This window comes from Ursus maritimus, unplaced genomic scaffold, assembly GCF_017311325.1.
Source record: "Ursus maritimus isolate PB19 unplaced genomic scaffold, ASM1731132v1 scaffold_23, whole genome shotgun sequence".
NCBI classification, from domain to species: Eukaryota; Metazoa; Chordata; class Mammalia; order Carnivora; family Ursidae; genus Ursus; species Ursus maritimus.
The window spans coordinates 3,562,803-3,583,185 of record NW_024424786.1 but is presented as its reverse complement, the minus strand read 5'-3'; the positions used below and the strand labels follow the sequence as shown (position 1 = coordinate 3,583,185).

The 20,383-nt window shown below is 44.3% G+C and overlaps 1 long non-coding RNA gene across 2 annotated transcripts in view; it reads right to left on the bottom strand.

The window, feature by feature from the left end:
• The window catches only part of LOC103682374, a 105,187-nt gene that overhangs the window by 33,683 nt on the left and 51,121 nt on the right, over positions 1-20,383 (bottom strand). Inside the window, exon 4 of one of the 2 annotated variants that reach the window (XR_573393.2) lies at positions 17,669-17,708. The exons of the other annotated variant lie outside the window; for it this stretch is intronic. This is a non-coding gene — a long non-coding RNA (uncharacterized LOC103682374). Of the gene's footprint in view, positions 1-17,668; positions 17,709-20,383 lie in introns of those variants that run through there. 2 annotated transcript variants of the gene reach the window in all.

Sequence of the window (20,383 nt, the reverse complement as noted above, 5' to 3'; positions counted from 1 at the left end):
CCCAGTAGGGTTCCTACTCCTCTAGACTTGGGCTTGGTATTCCTAAGCAGAGTCAGTCCCTCACTCTTTCAGCCACGTACCCACCCATGTTGCATGTGTTTGTCGGACTGCCTTCCCGTAGACTTAGCTGTTGTCGTGTCTCTTACTCCCACTAGGTTGTAAGCACACGGAAAGCAAGGCCTTTCTTTTCTTTTCTTTTCTTTTTTTTAAAGATTTTATTTATTTCTTAGAGAGAGAGACAGCCAGCGAGAGAGGGAACACAAGCAGGGGGAGTGGGAGAGGAAGATGCAGGCTCCCAGCAGAGGAGCCTGAAGTGGGGCTCGATCCCAGACCACCGGGATGACGCCCTGAGCCAAAGGCAGACACTTGACGACTGAGCCACCCAGTCGCCCCAAGGCCTTTATTTTTATCTTGTTTCCTAGAGCTAGTGCCTGGGACGATTGCTAGCACAGCGCAAGGGCCCAGTAAGTTGCTGATGAAATAAAATTTTAAGAGGCAAGAATGTGACAAATACCTTTACACAAAGCAGTGGGATGCAAAGAGAATAATAATAATACAGCCATGCTGTCAAGGAGTTTAGAAGTCAATGACGATAGCTACCATCAACAGAGTCCTAACAATGGCACAAGGACTATCCACACAGCGTGGCTGCGCTTGTGTGCTATTTAACAGTTACAGCAGCCCAGTGAGGTAGGTGTCGTGACCCCCCGGTTTATAGAATGAGGTTAAGTCACCTGTCCAAGTTCATAGAGTAAGCCACAGGATTCAGATTTAGGTCCCTCCAGCTTCCAAGCCTGTGCTCTTTTTTACTATACATTATATCAGTTGGCATCTACCCTGGAGAATAAATAGGTTTCCAGAGGAAGGGGATTTTTTTTTTTCCGAAGGATTAGTTACATAGATGAATGGAAGCGTGAACAAGCCAAATAGGGAATGGTGAAACAACCCAGAGATTTGCCAAAATCAGGAGGTGCTCCCTTCGCTGCATGGGTGACGCTGGGAGAACACAGTGTTACCGGGGCCCCAAAACCTGGGCTGTCAGGCAGAGGAAGCTAGAAGCACTGCGGGAACTGTCTGAGGGAGAGCTGGGGCCAGGTAGGGAGAGGCTGTCCAGTGGGACCCTACCAGATTCCACAGAGAGCAGGGAAAGAGTGAGAAATACTCTGGCTTCTTCCTTCCCCTGCTTCCGAGCTTTGATGGTGTGTCCCATGGCTTTAACGATCAAGAGCCAACACGCAAGAGAGCCCATGAGAGGGAATAAAAGAGCAGAGCACAAAAGGGTGAGGTTCGAGCTGAGGCCAGAGCAAGGGTGCTACCTCTTTACCTGAGATGAAAGGCCGAGGAAATGACATAGTACTCCAATCAGAGCCAGGAAGAACAGGGAAGATATTAAGCAAATTCAGAAGAAAGGGAGATTCGCGTGACTGCAGTAATGAGAGAGAGACTTTACAGTCCTGAAGAGAGAATTGCTGTAGGTGAAGGAAAGAGAGTGGGTATTCCCGATAGAACACCCAAGTATTCTCCTGCCGGTAAAGCATACTACTCATTGTTTTTAAAAGCCTTTTACTCAGTAGATAAAATGGAATATCTATGATATATGTGCACAGTATAAAGAATAAAGAAAAGTAAACATATATACATTATCCAAGCTCAGGAAGTAAAACATCATTATCTGTGATTTTAAAATGTTTTATTATGGTTAACTAATGTGTATACACACACACACAATATTTATATACAAATGTGTGTGTATATAATAAAATATACCATGAGCCTGGGTGGCTCAGTTGGTTAAGCGTCCGACCCTTGGTTTTGGCTCAGGTCATGATCTCGGGGTTGTGAGATTGAGCCCTGGTGGGCTCCGCCCTCAGTGGGGAGTCTGCTGAGATTCTCTCTCTCCCTCCCTTTGCCCCTCCCCCCACTCACACTCTCTCTCTCTCATAAATAAATAAATCTTTAAAATATATATACCATTATAACCATTTTTTAAGTTTTTTTTTAAGATTTTATTTATTTATTTGACAGAGAGAGAGAGACAGCCAGCAAGAGAGGGAACACAGGCAGGGGGAGTGGGAGAGGAAGAAACAGGCTCCCAGCGGAGGAGCCTGATGTGGGGCTCGATCCCAGAACACCAGGATCACGCCCTGAGCCAAAGGCAGATGCTTAACGACTGAGCCACCCAGGCGCCCCCCATTTTTTAAGTTTTGTTTTGTTTTTTTTTTAGCAATCTCTACACCCAAGGTGGGGCTTGAACTCCTGACCCCGATATCAAGAGTCACATGCTCTTCTAACTGAGCCAGCCAGGCACCCCCATTATAACCATTTTTTTTTTAAAGATTTTATTTATTTATTGGACAGAGAGAGAGACACAGCGAGAGAGGGAACACCAGCAGGGGGAGTGGGAGAGGAAGAAGCAGGCTCCCAGCGGAGGAGCCTGATGCGGGGCTTGATCCCAAGACACTGGGGTCACGCCCTGAGCCGAAAGCAGACGCCTAAGGACTGAGCCACCAGGCGCTCCCATTATAACCATTTTTAAGTGTGTAATTCATTAGTTATAGGTATTAGTTACATTCACGATACTGTGCGGCCATCACCACTATCTGTTTCTGATACTTTTTCATCTCCCAAAGAAACTCTGTTACCATTAAGCAATAACTCTCCATCCTCTCCTCCCCACACACTCTGGTAATCAATTCACTTTAAAATATATTTAAAAAATAAGATGAATTAATGGATGATCAGCAGAATGCTAATAGATAGATGGATATGCAGTAATAAAATGTTACCAGAAGGATAGACATGTATAATATAATGGTGGAATCCAAGTGGTGGATATACAGATGTCTTGTCAATTTTTTTCAACTTAATTGTATGTTTGAAATTTTCTCAGTAAATGTTGTGGGGGGAATGCTATGCTCAGGCCCTAGCCACAGAGATTCTGATTTAATTGGTTGCGTTTGGGCCTGGACATCAGAATTTTTAAAACTCTCTCTGGATGATTGCAATGTGTGGCCAGGATTGAGGATTTAAGTATGCCATGGCCGGGGGTGCGGTGGGGGGTGTGCCTGGTTAAGCCGCTCAGTTGGTTAAGCGGCTGCCTTCGGCTCCTGTCATGACCTCGAGGTCCTGGGATGGAGTCCTGCATTGGGCTCCCTGCTCAGCAGGGAGCCTGCTTCTCCCTCTCTCTCTGCCCCTCCGCCCTGCTTGTGCTCTCTTGCTCTCTCTCAAATAAATAAATAAATAAAATCTTTAAAAAAAATAAAGTATGCCACGGGATGAGAGAGCAAGGGTGAGCACAACAGGGCATGGGGTAAGCAAGAGGGGTGCAAAGGGAGGGAGAGGCTCACATGTGTTTTCTTTGGCTGGCCAGGCAGATGGTCCAACTCCCTGTAAAAGGAGGCAAGAAGCCGCTACCCAGCGGGTCGCTGAGAACATGGAATTGGTCAGGGTGCTCTGAAGTTCTAAAATGGGAGCTGGAAGTTTATACTTAATTTAGCATTTTACTTGGCATGATTAATCCTTTACATTTGCTTTTAAAAAGGGTGTCTGTCTATTCTTTCAGAATAATTTTTTATCACATTAGCTCCCTCTAACCTTGAAAACGGTTTAAGATCCATTTTTTACATGTATACACATACATTTTCATGGTTTTCTAACTCATCTTGAAACCCTTTTTATGGAGATAAAGAGAGGGGCTTGTTGGAGCAGAAAGAAAATATTGTAACCTGGGTGTCCGTGGGCCCCGGGGTCAGCTGGGAGAGAACAAGAGAAAGGTCAGCCTCGGTGAGACAGGGGCCAGCAGTCAAGTTTAGCAGTCAGGCTTGGAAAAGCAGCATCTGTAACCAGATTAACCAGTAAAAATGGTAACTCATGTTCCCAGAGAACTGATATCTGTACTGCCCAATTAGGATATACCTTCTACAGCAAGTGCGAATATCCTCTGTCACCCTTCCGCCCTCCGTTATTTTAAAATCTTACTCTGGGGGTTATGGCGGTGTGTCAGGCTGTTTGTCCCTGCAGCCAATGGTCCAGTTCGTTTAAGCATGTGAAAGGAGGCAGGAGCATTAACATCTGACCCCTTGTCATGGGACCCTAGCCTGGCTCAGTCCAAGTGCCGGCTGGAGGCAGAACAGGGCCCAAGGGCAGAGGCGGCGTGGCACATGAGGAAGAGGACCAAAGGTCAGCCCCAGAGCAGCTGTATCCCAGGTGAGATCTAAGGGGAAACTGCTGGGCTCTGAGCAGGAAGCAAACAGGAGCTCAGGAGCCAGAGGAATGCAGGAGCACGTCAGGAAGGGGGACACAAGACAGGAAGGGAATGGAGCACAGGCTGTCGATGGAGCTCATTCTTGTTGGGGGCTCACCCTGTGGTGCTGGGTGAGCAGGATGGAGTTAGGAAGTGCAGGGTGGGATAATCTTAAAAAAAAAACAAAACAAAGAAAAAGAAAAGGGGCCTCAACTATATTATCATGCAGCCTACTAAATGAGCCTCATTTTGACGACCCTGAGCCCCAGAAGAGGTTAAGGGTGGTATTTCCCATTTTAAAAATAAGGAAAGGATCTAAAACATTTTAGAAAAGTCTGCAAATAATATGGTTAAAAAAAATAGTAAAAAGTTCTTTTGCCCTTGAAAGGATAACCTTCAGGCTGCCAGGAAAATTCACATATGTGTAATCCCACATTGCCCCCATAAATCTAGGTAGCTGCGGCAACGATTCAGAGAAGTGGAGGCATAACTTTTTAAATTTGGATGTCTTCTTCTCCCAGCTAGTGTGACAGCTATTTTCCTTCCTCCCTCGTTTTTGAGTTGTAAGTTATATTAATATTCTTATAGAGCTTTGACCTAATTTAGAAATTTTGGAAACTTTCTTTTTTTCCCCCCAAGATTTACTTATTTATTTTGAGAGAGAGAGAGAGAGAGTGAGCGAGCAGGGGGAGGGATAGAGGGAGAGAATCCTTCAAGCAGGATCGAGCGTGGAACAGGACACAGAGGGCTTAATCCCACAACCCATGAGATCATCTCCTGAGCCAAATCCAAGAAACGCTCAACCAACAGAGCCACCCAGGCACCCCAAATTTTGGAACCTTTCAAGGAAGGACCATAATGGGCTGGCATACACCATGTGTTTATTTGCTATGTCCAGGGGGCTGTGACAGTGTAATTGGTCCCCCTGTGTACTATCATTGAGGGGTAGGAGGGAGAAGAGGTGGGGGAGGGGGGTAGGAAGATAGAGCCCTGAGGCCATAGGGAGTCGGAAAGGAGTGTCCCGAAGGAAAGAGGCTGCTGTTTTCCGCAGTAGGAGTGTGGGAAATAACGCATGGCAGATATCTACCACAATCTATCAAGTTTACACAGGTAAGAGGGAAATAGCAGAGACCTGCACCCGTGCTTGTCTATCTCTAAATGTTTTTTTATCCCTACTCAAGTGTCTCCTTTGCTTGGGGAAAACACTTTCGGTTGCTGCCAAACTCCTGGTATTCCGCTGTGTCTGTCCTCTCTCATACCCTGCTTTTAACCCCAGCCTGGAGTCCGCTTGGGTGGAAATGCAGCATATAATGGGCCCAGAGTTAATCATCTGCAGGTTTCCCCTGATAAGTCACAGTATGTTTGCTGCTCTCCTTCCAAGAGTCAACAGCAGCTGTGGGGATGTGCCAAGAGTGGCCTATGGCATTCAGAGCACTGGCCCAGATGGGAGGTAGTGTGCTGGGGAGCCTATCCGAACACCACCATCTGGAATGCCTCTGTTGCCCTGAAGGCACTTGTCTGCATCTCCAATGGACACAGCTTAGAGATGCCAAGAATCGAGCCAAGTTCACTGGATGTACAAATGGCCTGACGTCAGTGGAATTTGCTCATAATTTAGGCCTCATGTGTGATGTACTGTTTGAACTCAAAGATCTGTCAAAATAATCAGGGCGAAAGAGAAGGAAGAAGAAAAAGTGGAGGAAAAGGAGGAGGAAGAAGAGAAGAGGTGGAAGAAAAGGTAGATGAGAAGAAGAGGAAATGAGAACATGGCTGGGAGCTGTGTCGGGACAGGTTCAGCTTTGGACTCCTGGGGCCAACGGTCCCTGTAAGTTTGTTGAAAGCAGCAGTGCCAAATAAAACATGGCCTTTTAAAGCACTGAATTACGTGAGTGCAGAGCTGTTAAAATCAGTGCAGCAAAAATCCAGCTGGATTTGGCGAATGCCACAAAGTACAAAATGATGATCACTTGTTCTGCCAACACCCAAGGTTCCCAGACATGGTGGCCTGAGCCGAGTTATTTGGATATATGTCCAGATTGCCATTCTTTAAAATAAGGAATTTGCTGGGGCGCCTGGGTGGCACAACGGTTAAGCGTCTGCCTTTGGCTCAGGGTGTGATCCCGGCGTTCTGGGATCGAGCCCCACATCAGGCTCCTCCGCTATGAGCCTGCTTCTTCCTCTCCCACTTCCCCTGCTTGTGTTCCCTCTCTCACTGGCTGTCTCTCTGTCAAATAAATAAATAAATAAAAATCTTTAAAAAAATAAATAAATAAAATAAAACAAGGAATTTGCTATTAAGAAATAGACATCTGTTGTTCTGCTTACCCTGTGTCCAGAGGTGGAATTGTTGTGAAGCTAACAAAGTTTAAGCTGCAGAGCTCTTCACTTGCATGGGTCCCTGTCCCTGTAAGTGCAGGAAATTCCAGGACTGATGGAGTGTTCTAGATGGGGAGAGGAAGCCACCTGACAAACAGCATTTTTATATGCAAGCATTTCTGATAAATTGCCTAAACGGACCTCAGAAGAAAAGAACCCAAATCTCCAGGATTCCAGAATGATTTGAATTTATCTAGCTGTGTTCGAAGGGCCAGGCAAGCATAGGGTCCCTCTACTACTCTGCCATCTCAACTCTCCTCCCTGAATCTCCACGATTCCAATAACTGGTTGTGGCTTATTTTCTCAGTCTAAATAAAATTCAGTTTCAGACATATTTTTTAATTTGTAAGTTTGTATTATTTTTATTCAAGAGTGCCCCAAATATAAAGCTTCAGGTTCCACAAAATCTGAATCTGTCCCTTTCTGCCTCCACTGGTTTCCTTCTGGTAAGCAAGACCCTATCTTTGCCTTTGTGGAAAAGCCCTTCTACTCACTTAGGGGTAGGCACATGATCTAGGCCTCGCCACACAGAGAGACAGAGACTGGTTGAGGAATAAGCATGTGATACAACTTAGGCCAATAAGAATCAGGACTAGAATTTTTGCTGGATCTTTCTCTTTTGGGGGGAAGGGGAGAGGGACAAGGGAGAGGAAGAGAATCTCAAGCAGGCTCTACACCTAGTATGGAGTTCAATGTGGGGCTTGATCTCATAACCCTGAGATCATGACCTGAGCCAAAATCAAGAGTCAGATGCTTAACTGACTGAGCCACCCTGGCACCCCTGCTGGATCTTTCTACCATGGCGGTTCAGTTGTGAGAATGCAAGTCTGACATTGCCAACAGTCATTTTGCTTCTACTAGAAGAACCTGCCTGAGAATAAAACTAGCAGAGAAGAAAGCAGAGCTGAAATAAAAAGAAGCCAAGCCCTGATAATATCACTTTGTGCTCCTGAAACCAGCTATATTAAAGCTGATGTACAGAGAGCCCTGGGCTTTTCAGATAGACAAGACAAGAAAGCCCTCTTTTTCACTTAAGCTACTTTGAGTTGGGTTTCTGTAATTTGAAACCCAACTGAAAGAGTCTAAACTCATATAGGTCCCATCATGCTAGAAAAGGATGACTATTACTATTTCAGTTCCTAAGTTGGCACTTTAGTGCCTCTTCCTCCCCCAGCTTTATTGAGATGTAACTGACATATAACATTGTATAACTTTAAGGTGTATAACTTGAGGATTTGATATAATTCTTTTTGTATTTGCCTCTTAATAATTATAATACTAGATAATACTTATTGATTACTCTTATTGAAGGCTTAAATAACCCACTGTAACTTTAAAGCAACTTTATGAGATAAATACTATTATTATCATACCATTTGACTAAAGAGAAAATTAAGGCAGTTAAATAACTTGTCCGATTGGTATGCACTCTGATTTTAGACCTTGGGGACTGCTAATCATTACGCTGTGCTACTTGAGCCTGCTGACTCAGGGGTTATTAATGTCATTTTAAGAGCTCTCAAACCAAGACCTCATTAGTTATTGCCAGCCTGTGGGTCAGATACCCTGAATGAATGCCAGAGGTGGGCAATATGATACACTTTCCTCAGAATCATCGAAGAGTGGCAGGTACCAAGAACATAATAAACTCAACCAATACATGTGTACTGGCCAATGGGACCCAACACCATATCACTCTCTTGTTTAGGAAATTCCTAAATGGCTCTCTCCCACATACTTCCCTTTGTCCTCTTTCCCTTAATTTATCCCATGACTACATAGCTCCCTGGTATCAGTACTGACAATTTCTAGTTGCAGCTCATCCATCATCCCCAACCCTTCTGACGTGTTGTCATTGATATTGATGGGGAACCCCAACATGATTCCACTTCCACAGTCTTCATGCTGAACATGGCTGAATGGCCCAAGGGCTTCCAAACTGTCTTAAAACATCACCCATATGCCCCCAAACTAGACAACACAGTTTTCTACAATTCCTTCTTCTTGCGCTCTTCCAGACTTACTTCTAGGACTGCCTCTGTGTTCTTTTCTATCTATGGTTCCAGCCTGACAAGTTTACAGAATAAAATCCTGGGTCCCACTGTCACCAAACCAAGTATCTTAGACTTGAATCCATGATGACCCAGTCCTTTCATTTTTCAGGAAACAATCATTGAGCACCTACTAGGAATCAGGGATTCAGGGATGAATGTGATACAGTTCTTTCTGAAAGCTCCTGAACTACTGAAGAGAGGTTGGATAAGTCAGAGGTCAACAGTTCCCACAAATAGAGTGACTTGAAATCATAGCAGAGGAAGGTGCCAACTCATGGAAAGGACCGAGGAGGCTTGTTGATGAATTGCAGATAAAGTGGCAGGGAAATTGGTTTTGAAATGTCAGTAGGAATTAGCAGACAAAGAAGAGAGATGAGGATTCCAAGGAGATGGAAGAGCATGTTCAAGGCTAGAAAAGCAAGAAAGGACATGACTTGTCAGGAAATAGAGTTTTGGTGCAGCAGGAGGAGACAGTCTTTCAGAAGGAGTGGTGAGAGAGGAGTCTAAAAAATAGTAAGTAGAGGCTAGCTTTTGACAAGTCCTTATGTGCTGTGTTAAAGAATGTGGAATTCATTCAGTATTCATAAATAGGGAGCCTCTGAAAGATCTCAAGTGACAGAGTGACATGATTACCTTTGTATTTCTGACAATTCACATGGACAACAGGTCACCCCCTTCTAGTAAGCAAGCCCTTCCTTCCAGCCCTGCTCTTTGGATTTGAGGTTCTTTGGATTGATCCAACTTTCAGTCTCCATGATCACTATTGTTTTGAGGTGTTTCTCTTTCCTTCCTCAACAATAATCGGCATACCCTAAGGATCCCCCTTACCCATCAGCCTGGGTGATAGCATTCCCTTAGAGAAGTAATTCTCACCTGTGTGTGGTTGTGTGCACCGTGGGAAGGGTATGTCATTTTCATCTGGAGGGCATTTTCAAAATACATATGGTTTTGTGATACTTTCCTCGTTTCCTGAAATTGTGATAGGCCTAAGGTTTGGGAAGATGGGTTGGGTTGGCTGGGGAGACAGCATTTTGGAAAGTTTATTTTTTTTTAAGATTTATTTATTTATTTGAGGGGGGTCACGGAGGGACAGAGGGAGAGAGAGAATCCTGAAGCAGACTCCCTACTGTGTGTGAAGCCCTACACGGGATTGGATCCCACAACCCTGAGATGTCCTGAGCTGAAATCAAGAGTCAGCTGCTTAACTGACTGAGCCACCCAGGGACCCCTGGAAAAGTTTGTTCTTTTAAAGAGTAGGGATCTGGGGCGCCTGGGTGGCTCAGTCGTTAAGCATCTGCCTTCAGCTCAGGGTGTGATCCTGGCATTATGGGATCGAGCCCCACATCAGGCTCCTCTACTGGGAGCATGCTTCTTCCTCTCCCACTCCCCCTGCTTGTGTTCCCGCTCTCTCTGGCTGTTTCTCTGTCAAATAAATAAAATCTTTAAAAAAAAAATAAAGAGTAGGGATCTGGCCATGGGCACTCTAATCAAGATAATGTCCCTCTCAATTCCATGGTTGTTACTAAAATACTACAAAATCTGTACTGATATTTGAATAATGATACCCTCTCTAGCTGGTTGGATGGTGGTTTCCAAAAAGATATGTCCATGTCCTAATACCTAGCTCCTGTGAATGTTACCTTATTTGGAAAAAAAGCTCTTTGCAGCTGTAATTAAGTTAAGGATATTGAGATAAGATCATCCTGGATTATCCTGGTGGGCCATAAACCCAGTGATGAGAGGCCTTATAACAGACAGAAGAGGGGCACCTGGGTGGCTCAGTTGGTTGGGCAGCTGCCTTTGGCTCAGGGCATGATCCTGCAGTCGGGCTCCCTACTCAGCAGGGGAGTCTTCTTCTCCCTTTCCCTCTGCCCCTTCCCCCACTTGTGCTCTCTCTCTCTCTCACTCTCTTTCAAATAAATAAAATCTTAAAAAAAAAAGAGAGAGAGAGATACAGAAGAAGAGATGGGGACAAAGAGGAAAGACCATGTGAAGTTGGAGGAGGAGACTGGAGTTTTGCAGTCACAATGCAAGATATGTCTGGGGCCACCAGAAGCTGGAAGAGGTGAGGAACGATTCTCCTCTAGAGCTTTCAGAAGGAGCGTGGCTCTGCCGACACCCTGATTCCAGCCTTCTGGCCTCCAGAAGGTAGAGAAAATAAATACATTGTTTAAGGCCAGCAGGTCTGTGGTAATTTGTTATGGCACCCTTACAAAACTTACACACTCTCTCTCTAATGGGGTATGCTTCGTGGTCACTTTTCAGAGAGGAGACAGTTTTCAAAAGTGTTGTATAGTGGTGTAATGTAAACAGATTTGGGCAAGCTAACTTAATCCTGTGAGGATTTCTCACCTGAAAACACGGAAATAGTAGCCCTATCCTCACAGAATGTTTAGACTATTAAACGAGATAAAATAAAACTAGCCAGCAGACAACTGGCAAAAAAGGTAGGTGCTCAAAGATTTATCCTTTTAAGAGTAGGACCTGACACGTAGAGCACAGACAGACACCCTAGTGAAAGAAGGCCTCCCAGGAGAGAGCAGCGATGGTGAACGTGCAAAGTCAGGGCCTGTCTCAGAATCTCTTTTGAATGTAACCACTTGACACCCATCTGGTGTCAGCTCCTGTTCTCACCAACTAACCACTGCCCTATCCCCCAACCTTCTCTACTTCCTGTTTACGTAGATGGCTGCTTCCTGGCCAAGGGAACTGAACTGTTTCAGCCAGACTGCCTTTCCTCTGGACCTAGGCCAAGAATACTTTCTTTGCTTAACTCTCATTCTGCTTTCTTCTTGTCTCAGAAGCCATCACATTACTGGGGAGGAAATTGCTGCCCCAAGCAATCCCCAGCTAAGAAGTCTGTTCTCTTCCTGGCTATTGGACTGAATCAGATGGACATGAGGAAAAAAAAATCCAAGTATTATGTAGGCATCAAGAAATTTGTCCATCCAGGGGCGCCTGGGTGGCACAGCGGTTAGGCGTCTGCGTTCGGCTCAGGGCGTGATCCCGGTGTTCTGGGATCGAGCCCCACATCAGGCTCCTCCACTATGAGCCTGCTTCTTCCTCTCCCACTCCCTCTGCTTGTGTTCCCTGTCTCGCTGGCTGTCTCTATCTCTGTCAAATAAATAAATAAATAAATAAAAGAAAGAAATTTCTCCATCCCTACTCACTGCAGGCCCTCCAAGCTATTGGTACTGATGTTTTTTATTCAGTGGTGCTGGTCACAATGCCTTCACTCTCAGACCCAGCCCTAACCTGTTTGTGCGAGGCAGTCTTGACTGAGACGGGCAGGGCAGCAGTAGATTGAATTCTACTAGAAGGCCATGTTAGCAGGTGGTTGAAAATGATTTAATTTGTGGTTCTCAATATGAGGCCAATGTCTAAATCATCTGAGAGTCTCTTTCAAAGTAAATAAATAAGCAGACATTTAGAACTGGAGGGTCAACATTTGAAAAAGTCCCCAGATAATGCTTTTCCCCACAACTCCAGGCTTATCATCCTTAACACAGCAGATAAGTATGGGGACTCTGGAGCCTGACTGGATTCCAGTTGTGGCTTTGACATCTATAAGCTGTGTGACATTGCACATCTTACTTTATCTCTCTGTGTTTCAATTTCCTCATCTGTAAAACAGTGGTACTAATATCTACCTTCATCACAGAATTGTGAGGAATGAATGAGTCAGCATGTGAAAAGCACTTAGACTGTATAACTGTTAGCTATTATTATCATTACTTTTATTGTATTTATTGACCTGCTGGAGGGAGAGGAAGTTGGCCAGACGCTGGGATGCCTTAATTAGCGATTTGAAGGTGACACAGGTAGAGGTGATGGCAGAGTTCACGGTATGACAGTGAAAGTGGGTCGTGGGAACTGAAATGGAAAAAAGACCATCATTGGAAAGAGAACATTTGGAGTAGTGAAGTGCATGCTCTCTGGGACTAGAGTGCCTGAGTTGAGGCCTACCTTCACTACTTAATGGGTGTCATGACCGTGAGCAATTTACTTAATTGCTTCCTCATTTAGAAAATGGAGATGATGATAATAAGAATGACCGATCTTTCCAGGCTGTCATGGAATCAAATGTTAATACATGACTTGCTGATTTCTTAGACTAGTGACTGGCACGTAGGAAGTGTTAGCTTTTATTCTTATCATTTTTACTAGAGATGAGAAGGTCAAGGAACTGAGGGGCCAGTTGTTAGCTGGACATTGGCATTATCTGAGGTGACAGCAAGGTTTGAGATAAACAGGAACACTGTGAGCCAGATGTAAAAGTCTTCTGTGAATGAGATGACCAGGAGGCTGACAGTAAAGCAATGAGAAGGCAGAGAGTAATCATAGCCAAATGGCGTTAGCCTCCAATGGCTGAGTCTTTCACGAGAGTGTGGAGGCATGTACTGGGAGAAAAGCAGACCCACCACCGTATCCTGGTCCTGAATGGAGGAAATCAAATACAGCCAAAAGTTAGAGGGAATAGTCAGAGAAGGTACTGAGGCTATAGAGGGTTCTCTTGTGAGGGAATGACAGTCCAGATGGTGTGGTAAGAATCTGGAAGGTAGAGGAAGGATGGGGATAGGGCTACATTTGCTAAACATCACAGTGCCATGGACAATATACGGTATAGATCAGCACTATCAACTAGAACCTTAGGCAGTGATGGAAATGTTCCGTCACTGCCCTGTCCACTATGGTAGACATAAGCCATATGTGGCTATTGAGCCCTCGAAATGAGGCCAGTCCAATCAGTGATCCTAAATCATAACTGAGGAATTTTTTCCTCAGTTCAGATGCAGAACCCCAGGCCCCACTTTCATCTACTTAAATAGAATCTCTGGGGCTTGGTCAGAGATCCCCAGGTGACAAATATACAGCCAGATTTAGGAACTGCTACATGATCTAAGGAGGTTGGAGAGAAAGGGTATACATTTGGGCATAAATATAGGAAGGGCTATCACAGAAGGACTGATTTGGAAGGGTTTCAATGTTTTAATCTATTCTGAGTGGCATGGATCACATTGGTAGTTTTATTTTGATAATGTTTGGCTTGGTTGATATAAGAAAATGCAAAACTAAAAGAATGTAATAGTAGAGAAAATTGTATTACATTAAAGGTTAGCACTAGTGTTCCTATTAGGGGAGAATTAACTGTTTGAGAAGAAATATTTGGATAACTGCTTGTAAGAGTCTAAAGTGTGAGAGTGGAAATCTGCTCTGAATAAAAGGGAACAAGAATTTGAAATTTGGAGGGCCCTGTGGGAATGAATAAAGTTAGGGTAGAGAAAGAAATGGGGAGAGAAGTCATACAAGATAGCAGTGGGCTGGGTACCATACAATATAATAGCACCTCCCCTGAAAAGGCTTAATAAAGTCCACCAAATTACAAGTGTTCATTGTCCTCTCTGTGCCTCAGTTTCCCCATTAGTAAACCAGTAGTAATAATACCTACCACTACGTAACACCCACAGATTTTTTGGTTGGGAGTAACATGTGAAGAAGCTGAGTTTTTTAGCTCTTGACAAAACTTGGGTTGAATAATTTCCTTACACCATACACAAAAATAGACTCAAAATGGATGAAAGACCTAAATGTGAGATAGGAATCCATCAAAACCCTAAAGGAGAACACAGGCAGCAACCTCTGTGACCTTGGCCACCGCAACTTCTTGCTAGACACGTCTCCAAAGGCAAGGCAAACAAAGGCAAAAAATGAACTACTGGGACTGCATCAAGATAAAAAGCTTTCGCACAGCAAAAGAAACAGTTGACAAAACCAAAAGTCAACCCACAGAATAGGAAAAGATATTTGCAAATGTCTTACCAGATAAAGGGCTAGCACCTAAAATCTATAAAGAACTTGTCAAACTCAATAACCAAAGAACAAATAATCCAATCAAGAAATGGGCAGAAGACATGAACAGACATTTCTGCAAAAAGAATACATACAAGTGGTCAACAGACACATGAAAAAATGCTCGACATCACTCGGCATCAGGGAAATACAAATCAAAACCACAATGAGATACCACCTCACACCGGTCAGAATGGCAAAAGTTAACCACTCAGGAAATGGCAGATGTTGGCGAGGATGCGGAGAAAGGGGAATCCTTTTACGCTGTTGGTGGAATGCAAGCTGGTGCAGCCACTCTGGAAAATAGTATGGAGGTTCCTCAAGAAGTTGAAAATAGAGCTACCCTAGACCCAGCAATTGCACTACTAGGGATTTGCCCCAAAGATACAAATGTAGTGATCCAAAGGGGCATCTGCACCCCAATGTTTATAGCAGCAATGTCCACAATAGCCAAACTTTGGAAAGAGCCCAGATGTCCATCAACAGATGAATAGATAAAGAAGATGTAGGATATCTATACAATGGACTACCACTCAGCCATCAAAAAAAATGAAATCTTGCCATTTGCAACAACGTGGATGGAACTAGAAGGTATTATGCTAAGCAAAATAAGTCAATCAGAGAAAGACAATTGTCATATGATTTTACTCATATGCAGAACTTAAGAAACAAAACAGGGGATCATAGGGGAAGAGAGGAAAAAATAAAACAAGACGAAACCAGAGAGGGAGACGAATCATAAGAGACTCTTGATCATAGGAAATAAACAGGGTTGTGGAAGGAGAGATTGGTAGGGGGATGGGGTAACTGGGTGGAGGGCACATGATATAATAAGGAGTGGGTGTTATATAAGGACTGATGAATCACTGAACTCTACCTCTGAAACTATAATACATTATATGTTAATTAATTCAATTTAAATTTTAAAAAAGAAACAAGAAAAAAATAAAGTTAATCTAAAGCAAAAGCAAACAAACAAAACTTGGGTTGAACAGGGGCAAGTCAGAGCTAACACAGCCGAATGCAGACGGCTGGAGGCAGAGAGGGTTAGGAAAGTAGAAACCTCTAAAAACTCCCAAAAGGCTGGGGAAAGCTTTGTGTTACTCCCATGTTATGGAATCAGGTAGTCGAGGCAATCTCATCTAGCTCTCATTGGTCAGGGAAGCCTCAGCCTTCATCTGGGTAACAGCAGGAATGAAAGCAAAACAGAACATAGCCTGTGGGTCCTGCTACCAGAACCACCTGACTCTTAGGCTGGCCACATAAACCACTGTGCACTCATGGGCCTCTCTGCTAGTCTCTCTGGTCTCTGGGGCTGGTCAGAGTGGCCTGGTCAGCTCTGGCCTCAGCTCTTATCACTCCCTCAAGGAGTGTCACAAGGAACTATGTAGATAAGTATTGTACATCCTAGAGTCTAGGGGGTTAGGGAAGAGAGACAGCAGTGTGGGTCTGAGTGATTAGGTATCCGATCTGCCTTGGAGAGAGGCCAGATGAAGCCAGGCAGGGCCACTGGCAAAAGTGAGGCCCAGAAGGTAGGGGCAACTTCGGGGTCCTGGGGTGCAGAGTTCCCCAGAGCATTTGGGATATAATTGAGACAGGAAAAAGAGCAAATGTATTCTAAGAATATAGGTCAGCAACTGAGCCTTAGATACCAAATCTGCATTAAGTCCAAGGAACAAGGAATGGTCAGAAATGGAAGAAGCCCAATGTCAGGAGCAAGTAAACGCAGAAACAGAACAGAAGACAGGGTCAAGGCAGGAATAAGCAAAATGTACAGGATTTCTAGCCACAGAGCTAGGATACTGGGGCTCCCTCTCCTCAGTGGGAGGTAGAGGTTGGGGAAAAAGTATATGCCCTGCACATTAAAACATACCTTTTTGTATGTGTGTTCAACATACATAAAATTTACCATTTTAACTATTTTTAAGCATGTAGTTCGGGGGTATTAAGTACATTCGCATTGGAATGCAACGTCACCACTATCCATCTCCAGAACTTTTTCATCATCCCAAACTAAAGCTCCATATCCATGAAACAACTCCCCATTTCCCCTGCCCCAGGCCCCAGCAACCACTGTTCTACTTTCTGTTTCTATGAATTTGACTACTCCATACACCTCGTATAAGTGGAATCATACAGTATTTGTCCATTTATGTCTGGTTTATGAAACACAGCTTTTTTTTTAAAGATTTTATTTATTTATTCGACAGAGATAGAGACAGCCAGCGAGAGAGGGAACACAAGCAGGGGGAGTGGGAGAGGAAGAAGCAGGCTCATAGCGGAGGAGCCTGATGTGGGGCTCGATCCCATAGCGCCGGGATCATGCCCTGAGCCGAAGGCAGACGCTTAACCGCTGTGCCACCCAGGCGCCCCGTGAAACACAGCTTTTTAATATCCCCTTAAATTCCTAAGGAATCTGTTGTCAGATGAGCCTCAGGCCATGCCTCTATTAGGTCTTCTAATGAACCAACCATCTGGCCCTTATCCGTCACTGGTTGTGATTCTCTCCTTGATGGAGGTGAGCAAGTCAAGAGCAAGACAGTCCATTTTCTCCCTTTCCATCATTTCTGCTGGTGCTGCCTATTTGCCTCCTCTGTCCCCCAATGTTGATCACCATACCAATGTTAGCTCTATTGAATCACACCACAGCTTTCTCAAACCCTACAACAGAATGAAATTGTTCCTCTAAAGAGTGAAAGTATTTCCAACAAATCATAGGTAGTCCGGCATCAAAACAAGTGCACTTGGACTCAGATAACCATGAAGCTCTTTTCATTAACTAAGGTTCGATTTGGTCTGGGACTCCCTTGGTGACACCACCTATCTCAGCCTCCCTCGCCTATCTGATTTGTGCCCATAGTAAGATGGATATACACTTCCACTGCCCAGCATCACTCCATTCTCACCTTAAGATAGCGGGTGGGGCCTGCTTGACTCTTGATCTTGGGGTTGCAAGCTCGAGCCCCACACTGAGTATAGAGATTACTTTAAAATAAAAATAAAATATTTTTTAAAAAGGACGAGGGGGCGCCTGGGTGGCACAGCAGTTAAGCGTCTGCCTTTGGCTCAGGGCGTGATCCCAGCGTTGCGGGATCGAGCCCCACATCAGGCTCTTCCACTATGAGCCTGCTTCTTCCTCTCCCATTCCCCCTGCTTGTGTTCCCTCTCTTGCTGGCTGTCTCTCTCTGTCGAATAAATAAATAAAATCTTTAAAAAATAAAAATAAAAAGGAGGAAAGATAGTCCTCTGATTTTCCTGCATCAGGCATCTGCCCTCCTCCTAGGATTAGGGCCTACTTCATCATCCCCTCTCTGTTCAAGGGCATCAACCATCTCTCTAGGTCCCCAATCATTAGTTCCGATGGTCCTCTACACCATTTCTCCTAGAAGGCGTAAGAGTCTTCATGCAAATCAGACCCCCGGGGGGCTGCTGTGACATCCCAGAACTCTCAAGATGATATGCAATCGAGTGTCACCATGACGTTTGTGACTTGTGGATTTTACTTTTAAAAGAGACAAAAGAGGGGCAAGTTGAAGACTGTAGTCTCATGATCAGACACTATCAGAGGGCTTTGCTGAAAGGCTCTTGCCAACCAGAGAAATTTAAACACTATTACCCTCATGGTCTGAGAGTGAATAATGAGGAGGAGAAAAGCACATGGGCTTTGGCAAAAACTGTGATTCAGACCCTAATTTCTTCATCTACTAGTTGGGTGACCTTCACAAATGATTTAATCTGGCTAAGCCACGTTTTCTCATTTGTAAAACTGGAATAATATCGTACGTAGTGTATAGAGCATATCAGTTTGTATTACTATTGGCTATGAGAAACAGAAATTCAATATAAGTGATTTAAGCAATATTTTATTTTTCTTTCACATGGAAGTCCTGAGTTAGAAAATACAGAGCTGGGGCGCCTGGGTGGCACAGCGGTTAAGCGTCTGCCTTCGGCTCAGGGCGTGATCCCGGCGTTATGGGATCGAGTCCCACATCAGGCTCTTCCGCTATGAGCCTGCTTCTTCCTCTCCCACTCCCTCTGCTTGTGTTCCCTCTCTCGCTGGCTGTCTCTATCTCTGTCGAATGAATAAATAAAATCTTTAAAAAAAAAAAAAAAGAAAAGAAAATACAGAGCTTCTCCATAATGTCCTCAGGGACCCAGGGTCATCTCACTGCTCTTCATTCCTCAGTTGTGGCCCTCGCTCTCGTGGTCTAAGATGGTAACTAGTGTGGCAACCATCACATCTGTGTTCCGAAGCAGGGTGGAGGATGGGATGAAGAAGAGGCAAAGGGCATGTACCATTCATCTTTTGAGTACAATTGCCAGAAGCTGCCATACAACACTTCTGCTTGTATCTCATTGACAAGAACTTAAGTCACATGGTCATATCTAGCTGCAAGGGAAGCTGGGAAATGCCAGGCTGCCTTGGCACAGCTGAGACTTGGGAATCTTATTACTATCAGAGAGGGGTGAGGTGTTTTGGGGAGCACAGTCTGAGGCTCCATTAAAGACTCAAGTGCTTGTAAAGATTCAAGAGCTCCATCAATATGTCACTTTCAGTATTCTTCATTGAGCCATTACCAAAGAGTAACTCAGGGAAGCAGCGGTAAAGTGTCCCCTTAAAGAAAAAAAAAAAATGTAGCTTTCATTCTATCTTCTGTCTTTTTTTTTTTTACCGTTTTAATTTAAATTTCAGTTAGTTAACATACAGCGTAATACTCGTTTCAGGCGTCCAATATAGTGATTCAATACTTCCCATACAGCCCCTGGTGTTCCTCACAGCAAGTGCCCTCTTTAATCCCCATCAGCTACTTTAGCCATCCCCCTGCCCACCTCCCCTCTGGTAACCATCAGTTCTCTATAGTTAAAAGAGTCGGCTTCTTGGTTTGCCTCTCTCTCTCTCTCTCTCTCTCCCTCTCTCTCTTTTCCCCCTTGCTCATTTGTTTTGTTTCCTAAATTCCACATATGATCTTTTGTCTTAAGATAGTGACTCACCCCCAATAATGTGGCCTAGGAGGTGCTGACTTAAAATTTTCAAAGTTGTTATCTCCTTTACAGATTTAAATAAGTGATACTCTAATGGGACTGAACTTGCTTTGAGAGTCTCATATTGACTCACTATAAGCCAATCAGCGGCATGGCAAGACAGGCTCTCCGAAGGGAGCGTAACAATATCCCAACCACATATAGTCCCTAAAAGGGACAATTTTCAAAATATCTGTGTACCTCCTCATACCTCATTCGCCATCACTGTGAGGGTTTCCTTTTCTGTAGAATCTTCCACTGTCTAGCGCCTGATCAGTGCTGTCTTCAACATGAATCAGACTTCCCCTCTGCCTTCAGCTTACATTCATTCTGCAATGCAGCAAAGTACCTAGAGAATCTTGCTTCTCCTCTACTTTAATAATTCCCGCATCACTCACTAACTGAGATGATCTCTTCTAATTACATTCAGAGAACAACCAAGACACCACCATTGGAAGAACTGGTTAATTAACTGGGGACAATTAGGACAGACTTCCAGAATTATAGGGACATGGTGGTCAAATTCCAGTCTAATGGCCTTCAAGAGGCTATTTTAGCAGAACTCCATCCCCTCGTTCTTTCTATTGAAACACTACATTGCATCCCAATATGTAGAACTAATAATAGCAGAGCTGGCCTCATTGTAAGGGGGAAGAACCTAAAACCCAGCCCATTCAGCTTGCCCCTACTGAGCACCTTCACTCCCATGTGAGGAGTCTCTGGGTACCTCCATAAAACTCTAAGACTCGTTCCAGTCATCTGTTTGAACATCCCCATTTTGGTCCATATTTTGGTCCATTCCCTTGCTTTCACGTTGGTCAGGTGAAGGGGAAAGAAA